Here is a 12,996-nt window from a genome sequence, read left to right on the forward strand (position 1 = left end):
ACAATTGCAAACATCTCTTGTAACATATACACCGAAAGCCCGAAAAATTCATCCTCAAATAACTCAATAATATAGCGAAGTCGGCATTAAGCAATGATGAGCTGGTCCTGATGTTTCTAAACAAGAAAAGGAAGAAACAGATTATGGATTCATCCAATTCTCAAAAGAAGGTAGCAGCAGGGAGAAATTCATGGTTTCAACCAGGAGTCGAAGTTGCATCATGACCACTTCTGTATGTATTTCAGGATGTCAGTGGTGCAGTAGCTCATGTTGGCAGAATTGGGACCACATCTGGGGAGGCAGAGAAATTTTCAGATCTGTTTATTCGCTTGCTAAAAAATCGGAAAAAATTAAGCTTAATTGGAAAAAGCTGATGCCGCTAAATCACGTAGTTGGATACGAATGGTGTCATAGGTGAGTCCAAAAACTGTTTAAATGCATGAAATATAAGCAAAAACTTTACTTGTCTGGTATGTAAAGGGCTTTTTTCTGAAATAGGGCCCTGCTAAAGTTGCAGTGCAATGTCATTGAGCACCCTGCACCCTGCCCCCCCCCCCCAAATAAAAAGAAGTAAAGGAACACGCGTATATCCGTGGTTAGCAGTCGAGTTTAGCGTTTATGATCTTCCAGTGACATTTGGTAAAATGATGAATACACGTGTGCACAGTGTGTTCATCAGCATCAGTGTATTCTAATGTAATGTGCACAATCACCAAATAGTCCCCACACGTATTGTGGGTAGAGATGATAATTGAACTAAAAGGGCTCTTTTCCATCAATTAGAAAAGAACCACACATCCACTGGTGAAGAGGCAATAATGCTTTACTGTATAAGCCCATTTGTCCACAAGTGTCTACACAAGTGAGTATGTGTTTAAGTACCTCTCACCTGTGTGATTTTTAGCGTGAAGGGTGCTTCAGTCAACTGCTGCTCATTCCCAATGCTCAGCTCACTCGGAGCCTCATTTGACTGAACGCTTGGCTGCCTGAACAGGTGGCGACATCGAGAGCCAAACCAACCATGTAACTCTCCACTGGGCCTCCCACCATGCTTCTACAGGATCACATGGAGGATGTGCTGTACTACGATGCCATGTGTTAGCCTAGCTATCAGAGAAGCAGGCTTTAAAATGAGATATGATGTGAAAAGCGCACTTGAACGCGTGCCCCGTCTACAACCTGCTGTGATATTCTTTACTTATAGATGATTTGTCAGCAGTTCATCCAGGCTGTTGCATCCTTTCTGATTCGTGCACTGATCACTTGTTGCCTTACTGATTTTAAAGCCCAATTTCAATTAAAAAATATTATCAGTTTTAAAAATGATTTTCAACATGTTATTTTAATCACAACATGGAAAAATACTGTAGAAATCATTGTAAATTATTGTAAGCAAAGCAGGTTTAGTGTTGCGTTTGGTAAAATGAGCAGTATTGTCACAGAAGCATTGTTAAGTTGCCCCTGCACAGGCCTTTCAGTATCCAGAAGTCTGTGGATGCAAGGAGAAGAAAATTAACTTAAAAAAGTAATTCCTACAAAATATAAATGGTTTATGTAACTGTACAGGTATGCTAAAGTATTTTGTTACATTATCCTGCTGTTACACAATGCAGGGCAGGCAATAAATATAAAGTGGTGCAATCCATCTTTCTGTCTACAAATTAATGAGGGGGGGCGGTTATTAAAACACACACACACACAGCACAATCTGGCCACTGTTGGTGTATGTCCATAAGCTTAACCCATATTACCTGCACTCTGATTGCTCTGTAGGTGGTCTGCATCAAGGCTTATTTAACGTCATCACCATGAAGAGCTGTGTGATTAAGAATAGGCAAAAGTGAAAAAGACACAGTGAGTGGTATATTGAATTTCTGTAATGTACCTATTCATTTTTTTTTTTCAAATCCCAACTCCAAATGCAAACACGTGGATGCTCATCTTGACTGATCTACTCTGACATTTTCGTGACACGCTCACCTACAGCTGATTTCTTTTTTAAAGGTTTAAGCTGCAGTGACTTATAATGAAGCAGAGAAAGTGTTTCTTGCACTAGATTACTAATTAACATGTTAACATTTGTATCTCGCTTTTTGTTTATTGTCTCGATGTATTGCGCTCTCGTGAGGAGTGGAAATGTAAAGGATTATAGCAGTAAAAGACCACCACACAAGTGAACATAACCACACACAGGCAGGAGCTGCAGTGGCCTTTTGTAGAGACTAAATTACTTCAAAAAAGGTCATGGGTTGACATTTATCGAGAAAAACTATATAAACAGAGGCTGACACCATGAAAACTGGATCTAGTTTTATCAGTAAGGATCTGAAGAAGAAGCAGAGCTTTGAACTTAAGCTAAGGCGTCTTTGTTCTGCACTGGTTGATTAAACACAAATGTTTGATGGAGTTGTGAGAGAAAATAAGTGTAGTGTGGCGGGGAAGCTCGCTGTGTGCGTGCTGACGTTTGACCTGAGGGAACACAGGCATAGTGGCAAATTTCTTTTGAGTGACAATTTAACAACACGGCTGAAGTAATTCTGGAGTTGCCGTTTAAACACAAGCACTCGGCGAGACTTTAAAAAAAAAAGCATTAAGAGTATTCGCTGCATAATTTGGCTGGGTGGACGTCAGCAACTTATTTAAGCACACGTGACCAGAAAATACACCGACTTTGAATTTTTGGCAGTCAGTGGCACATCTGCTTGGTACATCTGCAGTCTGGAGTGAGCCAAATACAAAACTGTCCACCTGTTCTATTCATAAGACATTAAAAAATATTCAAATTTCAGTCACTTTTAGTCAGATTTTCTATTCCCTTTAATCTTTTTGGGGGGATCAAAAAACCGCCTGCCTATTATTTTCTGTTTCCTATTATTTTCGATGTTACATTTAAAAGCGTTGATGTTCACACTTCTTTTAGCCAAATTGCATCACCTCACCTGCGGTTACAATATTGAAAGTTTAATTACTATAAAATGGTTTTACCTGAAAGCTGATTTGTTTAGCACTCAGGTACAGACGCAGGAATATTGACAGTTAAATTTAGTCTCTGTGTGTGTGCTTGAATGTGTGTTAATGAGTGTTTATCTTTTGTGACAAAATATTCAAAATACAAGTCCTGTAAGAATATAAAAACGTTGATTATTTTCTCATCTCTAAAAAGAAAAAACATTTAGAGTGACGTGTGTCGTTCGCTCCACTGTCATTGACTGAAATAACAAATGGATGACTCAACCCAAGAAAGCCTTGTGCTGAATGCAGTGTCGTCATTTCAGATCCTTCCAACACCTGTTACAGTAGATGGCTATTTTATCTCATTCTGGAAAGACACTTAGCCTGCCATCTGTGTTACTGAGGAGTGATCTTGAGCATTTAAAAAAAATATATTACTGTTGATGCTCTTTACATTTCATTTCTTGTTACTGCATTATGACACAATTTTAGGTTAAAAAGTAATGACACTAAGATCTCAGTGTAAAAGATTGAAATCCTGAGTTTCACAAGAAGCAGATTCCCCTCAGTGCTGTTCTGAAAGTCGTGGCAACATTTCCAGTGTTCAATTTAATGCTTTTTGTCATCAGTTCTTTTGTGTATAAGAAATAATTTTGAATATCTAACAGCAAACCTATTCACCCAGCAATAAAACAGACAAGGCTCATAACAGAAGTCTGGCTTTTAGCCTTTTCAGTGATGATAATGGCAGTTTTTTTTCTTATAATAATTTATTATAACATATATTGCTTTATATTGATATTTCATGCACCATAGTTGGTGATATCTGGCTCTGATAGTTTGTTAGTGTTAACTAGTTGTTGTGTGGTTAGGTCCTGTTTTAGTTTGAGTCTTATTTTTGTTTTTATTCCCAGTTTTGTCTTCGCTCCTTTGTGATTATCTGTCAAACATAGTCTTTCACAATGCATTCATGTTGTTTATGACAAACTATAATCCTACCGCCCAAATCTAACAGCAGAAATCGAGACACATCAGACCAAGCCAACATTTTTCCAGTCTTCTTTTGTCCAATTTGTAGAAACTGTTTCCTCTTCTTAGCTGACATGAGTGGCACCCATTGTCTTCTACTGCTGTATCCCAGTTGTTTCAAGGCTGTGTGTTCAGATGCTCTTCATTCTCGTTTTGTTTTTTTGTTTTTTATCAGTGGCTAGTTTAGTTACCGGGGCTTTCCTTTCAGCTCAAAACAACTGGAACTGCCACTCACTGGACATTTTTACTTTTTAGGATCATTCTGTACCCTAGAGGTACATTTTGGAAAAAAATTACAATAGATCAATAGTTCCTGAAATACAGAGGCCACCCTGTCTGGCATCACTAACCATGTCATATTCAAAGTCACTTAAATCACCTCCCTCCCATTCTTTACACGCTGAGTAGCTGCCATGTGGTTGAAATGACTGTTTAAATATTTGTGTTAAGGTGCCTCTGAACAGGTTGACCCAACAAAGCAGCCAGTGTGACCTACATGAAACAACCTGATAAGACCATGTACAGCAAAGTAGTCCATCCTGGAACTCTATAGTTTCACCACAGCAGAGACTCATCCACAGCATCCACACTCATATAATTAAGGAGACCAGTGTAAATGCAGTCAGATTCTCCTGGCAAATTGTCCCTTTTTCTTGATTTCATGATGTTTTCAATCAAAGTGAAGGTACAGTGACATAGTAGTCGTGTCTTTATCTAGCAGTAGAGTCCTGTTTCTGCTTCCTCAGTTCCTGCTCTGTTTTAGTGTTTCCCCATATGCTTTCCTTGTGCTTCATTTAGTTTTTATTTTTATAGACTTTATAGACTCTTTTGGTGTTTTTTTAAACAATGTCTTTTTTATTAAGAGGTTTCCTTTTATACACATAAACATCAACATATATATTATACATATAAACAGAAAGAAAAGAGAAGGATTACAGATGATCTGTACATTAAGGTTAAGTAGTACATTTAAGCTGTAAAATGAGTTCAGAAATGTATCTTTGGCTGTGAAATAAAAGGGGGGGAAAAAAGGGGGGGGGGGGGGTGAAGAGAAAAAAGAGAGAAAAATATAAACAAATGTATAATATATCCCAAAGTAACATAATCCCTGCAAAACAATCCCATTCATTCCCACCCAGGTCACTGTCTGCACCTGCACACTGTAATTCCACACCAGGTGGGGTTTTTTTTTAAACTTTTATTTAGTGTCTCTCTGTCACAACCTACATGACAGTATACTGTTTTTATCTGAACTAGAACGTGCCTTTACTGATATTTTAAATCCCCTCAAAAATGTATATGAAATACATATGATATGATTGTTTCTTTACTTGAATATTTTTTAAATAAATTTCTATTTGCACATATCAAACCCGTATACTCATTGCTTTAGTGAAACAGTGAGCTAATAAACAAGGAAAAGTTGTAGGAAACTGGTTCGTGATGTACAAAAAGCATCCGCAAACTTTTGAAATGAACAAATCCATTGCATCCATTGGATTGATGCACCCCACTGCCGTTGTTACCTCCAAACAGCAACTAAAAAGTTCAAACTGAGAAATTAAAGATGGAGTCACTCGTGTGTGAGAGGTTCTTAAGCCTGTGTTTGTGTGTACGTGCTAAGTCAACTAGGCAGAGCAGCTGCGGTCAGACTTCTGCCTGGAATCACAAAGCAAAAAACAGATAAAGGAGCAACTCAATTGCACAACAGCGTTTGGTCCCAAGCCAAACGGCAACTTCCAGGAGGCTCTTAAGCCTCTTACAGGACTGGCTTTCCTCCCTTCCCTATCCAACTTTTCATTTTTCTTTCTCTCTCCCCTCAGCTCCTTCTTCATTCATCCATCTCTTAGCTGAGACAGTGTCGACATCAACAAAGTAAGCCAAGCATGATAGAGATAGTGGATTTACAAGACAAAATTGCTGAAAATCAATCAAATAACATTTTACAGGGGTAGAGGAGGGGAAGTAAGGGGGCCCTTGAGTATGCTCAAACATAATTGTATGTTAGAAATAAAAAATAAACATCAAACAAGCAAGCTGTGCAGCCGAGGAAAATACGCACAAGGTAGCGGATAGGGAGTTGGCTCTGATGAGTGAACTTGTTCGCTTTGAATTTTACTAACTTGTTTCTTAAGGGAGTTTCTGGCTGCCTGTGATCATTTTAGGGACAAGTACACAGCTTGCATTTGGCAGTATCACAGCTTTTTGCTCCTGAGTGAGGCAACAAGCAGTGAGACATGTAAGAGGAAGCACGTGTGTGTTTGTGTGTGTTTGAGCAGATATTGCATGTTTGTCTTTTCATAGAACACAGAGGCTTCTTCCCTGCTTGAATTTTGTTTGAGATTAAAGGTGGCGGCAGCATCTTCTGTCTTTCTTGTCAGCAACTGGCAGAGATTGTAAGCCTCCATCCAGCCAGGCAGACAGAGTGATTGCTTTGCCACCGCCTGTCTTCACATGGCCGGCTCGTAGCCAAGCCCTCGGCAGCCACAGGCCTCGTCACAGTTAATAACATTGCCCCAAAAAGATTTTTAACTGACTGTGCCTGCCATAAATTCACCCACCCAACAATTATTGATTAAATGCTTTCTCCTTAATAACGATGAGGTATAAATCCCCCTAGCCTTAAAAGACAAGGAACATAATCTAATCAGAGACCTGCTTACCTCCATCCCTGATAGTTTCTTCAGAAATAATAGTGATTTCACTCAAAGGAGGAATGCATATCGGTGGTGAAAACTGTGGGGCAGAAAACAACAAATGAAATATAAGGTAATGTGCAGCCCACAGTGCTGGCTTCTCTGGATTAATATTACTCCTGATTACCATCAGCAAAGTACACTGTGGATTCCACAATCTTGTTTTTCCTTAAAAATAATAATATACAGAACAGGAAGCTGTTGGGTTCATGTGATTGGCTTGTAGAACATAAGCCTCTTTGTGTGCAGTTCATCATTTTTTGGGGCACAATTACACGCCAGCAGTGGCTAGAACGGTGTCCAATAAAGCTTTTAGCTTTTGCAGATTTGTGAGTTGTCATTTTCCTCCCACATTCACAACTGTACAAAGTTTTACTTGTAAAATGTTTCATTGCAGTTATTTATTGCTATCCAAGACTCAAGTGTTTTAACTAAAAGGCTGCAAATATCACAAAAAATGCTTTGGAGTTTAGTGACTCCAGCATTTAGATTCTAGCTCAGACTGATCGTTGACTCCAAGATGTTTCCAAGTTAAAACATTTCACCTTCTCTCTAGATATACTGTAGTTTTGTTTGGGGTTGTTTTTGTTTTTGTACGTTTTATGTTTTGCAGCATCTGAGAAAGCTTCTCTTTAAAATTATTATTCCTTCCACATTACCAGGAGAGAGAAAAAAGCCATTCTCTTATGATTCAGGGCAACACTTTTCTGAGAAATGTATCTACAAATTGGAATAACAGGGTAATGAGGTGGAGATATGGGTAAGCACTCAATCATTGAGCTGTGCTACGCTGTGGTCCCCTGATCATCCTCTCTGCTTACCCGCTATACAGTAAGTGGTCCACAGCATTCGTCTTAACTCGTCTGACCATCCAAGAGTCCTTAAAGTGAGTCTAACCACACAGTCTTTGTGGTCTTAGTGGATGCTGATTAATGAGACCTTGTGGGATACTGGAGAGAAGGGTCAGCTTAACTCTGCTGCTGAGGATCTGAGTGATCAGTGGGGAGAATAGTTTTGGTGACTTTTTACGTAGCTTAAGTTTGAAAACATAAGCGCAAGTCAAATCTCAAAGATTCCTCATTTCATCTTTCTGCTGTTTTTTTTTCCTTACTGCATTTGTCAGTGTTTTAATTTAATGTCTCTGTGGATGTCCCCCCACAGATCTTCCCTGGATCATTGAGAATTCATGTGTTGTTGTTTTTTTTTTCTGTCAAAGGACCTGCTTCTGAAATAGTAAGCTTCATGGTCACTGTTGACAACACACACAAATAAATGAAAAGAAAACTTGTGTAACAATAAATAAATTAAAAATGGACTCAAATTAGCAACCTTATTAAAAATTGTCTACAGCAGTATTACTTTTTTAATTGATTATTTTTCATAAGTAGTTATAATTACAATAATACATTATTAAATGCATTCATTAACTTGATTTAATAATAGGATAAAACATGAAAGTATGATATTTAGACTTGACAAGCGCGTTACAACAAAGGGTTTTGCAATTGGTCTCAAAGTCCCTCACTTTTATGTGGCCTCACAATAAAGGACTGTTCTTGCTTCCAAAACCTCTACATGTAGGTGATTCACCAGTGCACCACAGGATGTTGTGTCAGTGCTGTGCTTTGCCAAACAAACTCACACAGGGGGGAGAAAAAAAAAGCTTGTCTGACAATTTTCATCCAAACTTTAATCTTTTCCTAAACCTAACAGTGAGTGAAATGAAAAGTTTAAATAGAAACTCTAAGAAAATAATGGCTCAGCACAGGGCATGGACTCTGGTCTCCTTGGAGACCGTACTGTGAGTTGTACAAGGAAAATGAAAAAGAGTATACCTTTAGCACTATATTGTCAAACCTAGTAGTAAACGCTGCTTTTCCACTTTTTATGTATTTTATTTAGTGTGCATTTTACTGTCTGCCCGCCTTAAACTAATCAATCATGAATTTCATCTTGAAAATGTTTTATCCATAAGGGCATGTTTAGTCATATTTGCTACTGATTTAGATCACACTACCTCCACCTGAGACTGCAGTCAGACCATAGTGGTTAGGAACTACCTGGCAACCGCTGGTTGAGAGGGAAAAATGCATATTTCCTGAGATGTACACATGCACATAACCTTTACTTTGAAGGCAAGTTGAAGGCACAATTTTTTAAATTTTCACTACAGTTACGCACATAAATGGTAAGTTGTTTGACAACCACAATAACTAAAGATTACCTAGTGAGTGGAGGTTGCAGAACGATCTCTAGGCCTGGGTGACTGAGGCCTAAAAGCAACGTAAAATGAGTAGAGCAACACTCTATTAATTGTAAAACACCCTCTGGTCCCCCTTGTTGATGCCAGCATAATGTCAGCTACAACATAATGTTCAGAGCCTTTACTGTCTCAGAGGGATTCTTATCCACGCCACATTACCTTTACCAGGGTAATAGTCAAGGCTTGCCCCAGGTTTTCAGGCTCTCCCTTCTCTACCCTTTGGTCAGGTTACCTGGCTGTCTTTAAACTAACACTTCATATTATCAAATAAGGAAGAAGGGGGAAAATAATCCCATAAAGCACAAAGCTCAGAAAAATAGTCACAAAAGAAAAACAAAAAATAACACCAAGAAAAAGCAGAAGTTTTGAAATACAATTTTCAATAGTGTGATGCAGTAGTTCCAGGAGAAATAAGCTGGCCTCCCGCACCTTCTGATTTTTCCTGCTGAGTCAAATAGCTTTTAAACTCGTGAAAATAAGCATACAGCTTGGGGGAAACACACACACATCAGACCAGACCAGACATACATAGAATAACACACAATATGTAAGGTATGCATTAAGTGTGTTTAAGTACAATCAAACATTCACACAACTACTCACGCACACAGTTAATTCTCTGCAAGGGGAAGCAGCATGACAAGCAGACACAGGCAATATTATACCACTCAACACAGAAAAAAAAACAGCATCCCGTTGTTCAACACAAATACACAGAGTGATTTTTCCTGTCAGTGAGCCATAACCGCATTAGCAACAACCGGGGTCCTGAGCCATCAATAAGCAAAAGCAAATAACGTACAGATGAGCAGGTATGCAACAGAAGCTGGCAAAATGGTATCCAACAAAGACTGCAGACATCTAAAGATAAATAAACAGAGTTTAAATATCGGTATTCATCGGCTCTTCAATGCAAAAAAGCAAAACTTTGGACACCTCTGTGCCAACTACTTAGCATGAATATAAAGTAAAAAGAAGTGCACCTCTACTAATGACAGTAAAGATTACAATTTACTGAAATTTTCCAAATGTACAGTTACGTTCCACACTTTTATGACCCTTTGAGTGACTGAAAGTTTAAAAGGTACAGAGTACATAGTAGCAGATAGTTTAGTAAAGATCTCAGCATCTAGTGAAATTTGACCCACTCAAGATATTGTAGGTAAATTCTCCTACATGCATGTTTATGGCCTGAAAAAAGGTAGCTTTACGTCTTGTTTATTTGTCACATTAATTTACATTTTCCTACAGTAATGTCTTTGCTACATGTTTTTTTTTTTTTTTTGCAGCAAATGCGACAGGAATATTATGGCATCAGTTACAGAAATGGCACAGAAATGTTTTTTGTGATTTCCTTCCTCTTTAGAGCTTATAGAGGCCACCCAAATGCATGACATATCAATGGAAAGCCCAGGGTAGTAGGGTAGCTCAAATTACTCAAAAGATATAGACCAAAAACAAATGTCCATTACAGAGGACATAGATGAACAGGCTGGTTCTCAGGAGGATATAACAGAGAATAAAACACAGAACTAGAAAACACCTTTTCAAAGAAAATGGCAATTTTCACATTTGCAATTCACCCTTATTGTAAACAAATAATTAAATACATGTAACACAATTTTACATGTTTAAAAAAAGCAGACTTTCAGTAATTGTGCTTTACTATTTTCACTTCATACTATGAAGTTCAACTTCCAAGCAAGTTCTGTTCTCTCAGGGGGGACAAAATTACAAGCGGCTAGATAAAACCAATTTGATACAATGACTGTGTGGTCCTCAAACTATCTATAATCCCCTTTGCCATACAGTCAGTCTCTTGTCACTGCAGTGCCGAGTTCAAATGATTGACATCATAATAGGCTCAGCTAAATTATGATAGAGGTCAAATTAGAATTTAATCATCTCCCTTTTACCCTCTTTCCCCTGAGGGCTAAATGAATAAACATGATTCTGTATGAGACTGATGGGCTGGTTATGCAAAAACGGTGATAACGCTCTCAATTTTTCTCTTTTGTTGTAGCTTCAAGGAGCGAATGAGAGAGTAAGACGAAGCAGAATTAGTAGTAAGAAAGTCAGAGATGTGGAGATGAAGTGAATGAGAGAGAGACACTGCAGTCATCCAGTATTTCTGTTCTACAGAGCTACGGGGTTTTGTCAGTTATGATTTCCATTTTAATCTTGTAATTTTCTCAACCAAAGACTCGGTGATTAACTCCTGGTAGTTGTATCTATGTGTTGCTCTAACTGGTGGTAATCTTTAGTAAAGGGTCACAAACTAAACCTGTTTAGGTTTACATATTACAGCCTTCCACATAAAACTAACAATTTAATCAGAGTAAAGTGTAGATCAAAATAAAATGCAATGATTTGCAAATAAACTCGAACACAGAAAACACCGAATGTTTAAACTGCCAACATATAAAATTTTAAGAAACAATATTGGCTTATTTTGACTTTGATGGAAGCAATATGTCTCAAACAAATTGGAACAAGACCATGTTGTTTACAGCTGTTTACCCTCATCTTTTCTTTTAATGATAGCCCTTAGATGCCTGAGAACCAATGATATCAGTGGCTGGACTTTGGGGTGAGGAATGTTATCCCATTTTTGTGTGATACGGCATTCTAGCTGCTCTTATTTGTCATATTCTCCATTTCACGATGCTCCAAAATGTTTTCAGTTATTAAACACTGAAAAAGCCGTCATCTGGACGGGAGCATATGTTGCTCTAAAACCTGTATACACCTTTCAGCACTGCTGCTCCCTTTTCAAATGTGCAAGCTGCCAGTTCCATATGCACTAATGCACACACATAACTGCAGAGATGCAAGATTTTGAACTGAGTGCTAATAACAAGCTGGATGGTCCCACTCCTCTTTAGTCTGGAGGATGCGGCGTCCATGTTTTTGAAAATAGATATATGATTATGATTCGCCTCACGTGCACTTTGCTTCAGTACATTTTAAATGACTGGCTTGTTCGTTGCACGACGGCGCTTCAACTAGCATTTGTAAGCCGCACTATGTTCAATTGCAGAAGGATCCCTCTTTTTAATGCATTGCTGCCTGGGGGCAAATCATGGGTGTCCACTTCTTTTGGCCTTGTCCCTTGCGCATAGAGATTTCTGCAGATTCCTTTAATCTTTGACATTATGTATTGTACATGGCGAGATATTCATAGTCTGTTTTGTTTTCTCTCTTATTCAAAAGATTTTTCTTGCTCCAGAATTTGTAGACACGGTTTTTCTTTTTACTTCTAAGAATCTCTGCTGCTCTGAGACGTTCTCTGTATATCCAGTCATATTACTGACCTGTTGCCAATTATCCTGCCAAATAATCCCCCTGCTTTTTCTTTTCAGTACTGCTGACTTTCCCAGCCTTTTGTTGCCTCCTGCTAACTTTTTTGAGCTATTTTGCAGCCATGAAATTCAAAATAAGGCAGTATTTTTCATGAAATAGTAAAATGTTCCATTTTAAACATTTAATATGTTTTCTGTGTCCCACTGTGAATGTAATATGGGTTTATGAGATTTGCAGATCATTGCATTCTGATTTTATTTACATTTTACACAGTGTCACAGGTTGTTTGTTTTTTTTGGAATTGGGGTTGTAAAACCTAATGTGAAAATGTCAAATTTATTCTAGAATAATAACCATGCGCACAAGCAGAATCACAAACACTTGCAGAGGAAAGTCACAGGTCTAACACACAATCCACAATGTGCAAACACAAAACAATCCAAGTCTGATCATAACAACCTTCTATTTTACCCTCACCAGACAGCGGGATGCAATAAGGATTATAGAGCAGAGCACACACTTGTTCTATTGTCGAGGCTCTTCTACTTTGGAGGATGAGTATTTGTCTGCAGTATCATCCGATCCACTTAGAGGTGGGAAACAAATGCGGGCAATATATTTAATACCCCGAGAGATCATGTCGCAGCAGGCCCGAGGCGGCCAATCGTTCATGGGGGCTTACAGGCGGCACATAAAAATAAATAAATAATTCAATATCAAAAAGGAGTGGAGCATTATGCTTTAGTGGGCAAT

Source organism: Neolamprologus multifasciatus, chromosome 15, assembly GCF_963576455.1.
Source record: "Neolamprologus multifasciatus chromosome 15, fNeoMul1.2, whole genome shotgun sequence".
NCBI lineage: Eukaryota > Metazoa > Chordata > Actinopteri > Cichliformes > Cichlidae > Neolamprologus > Neolamprologus multifasciatus.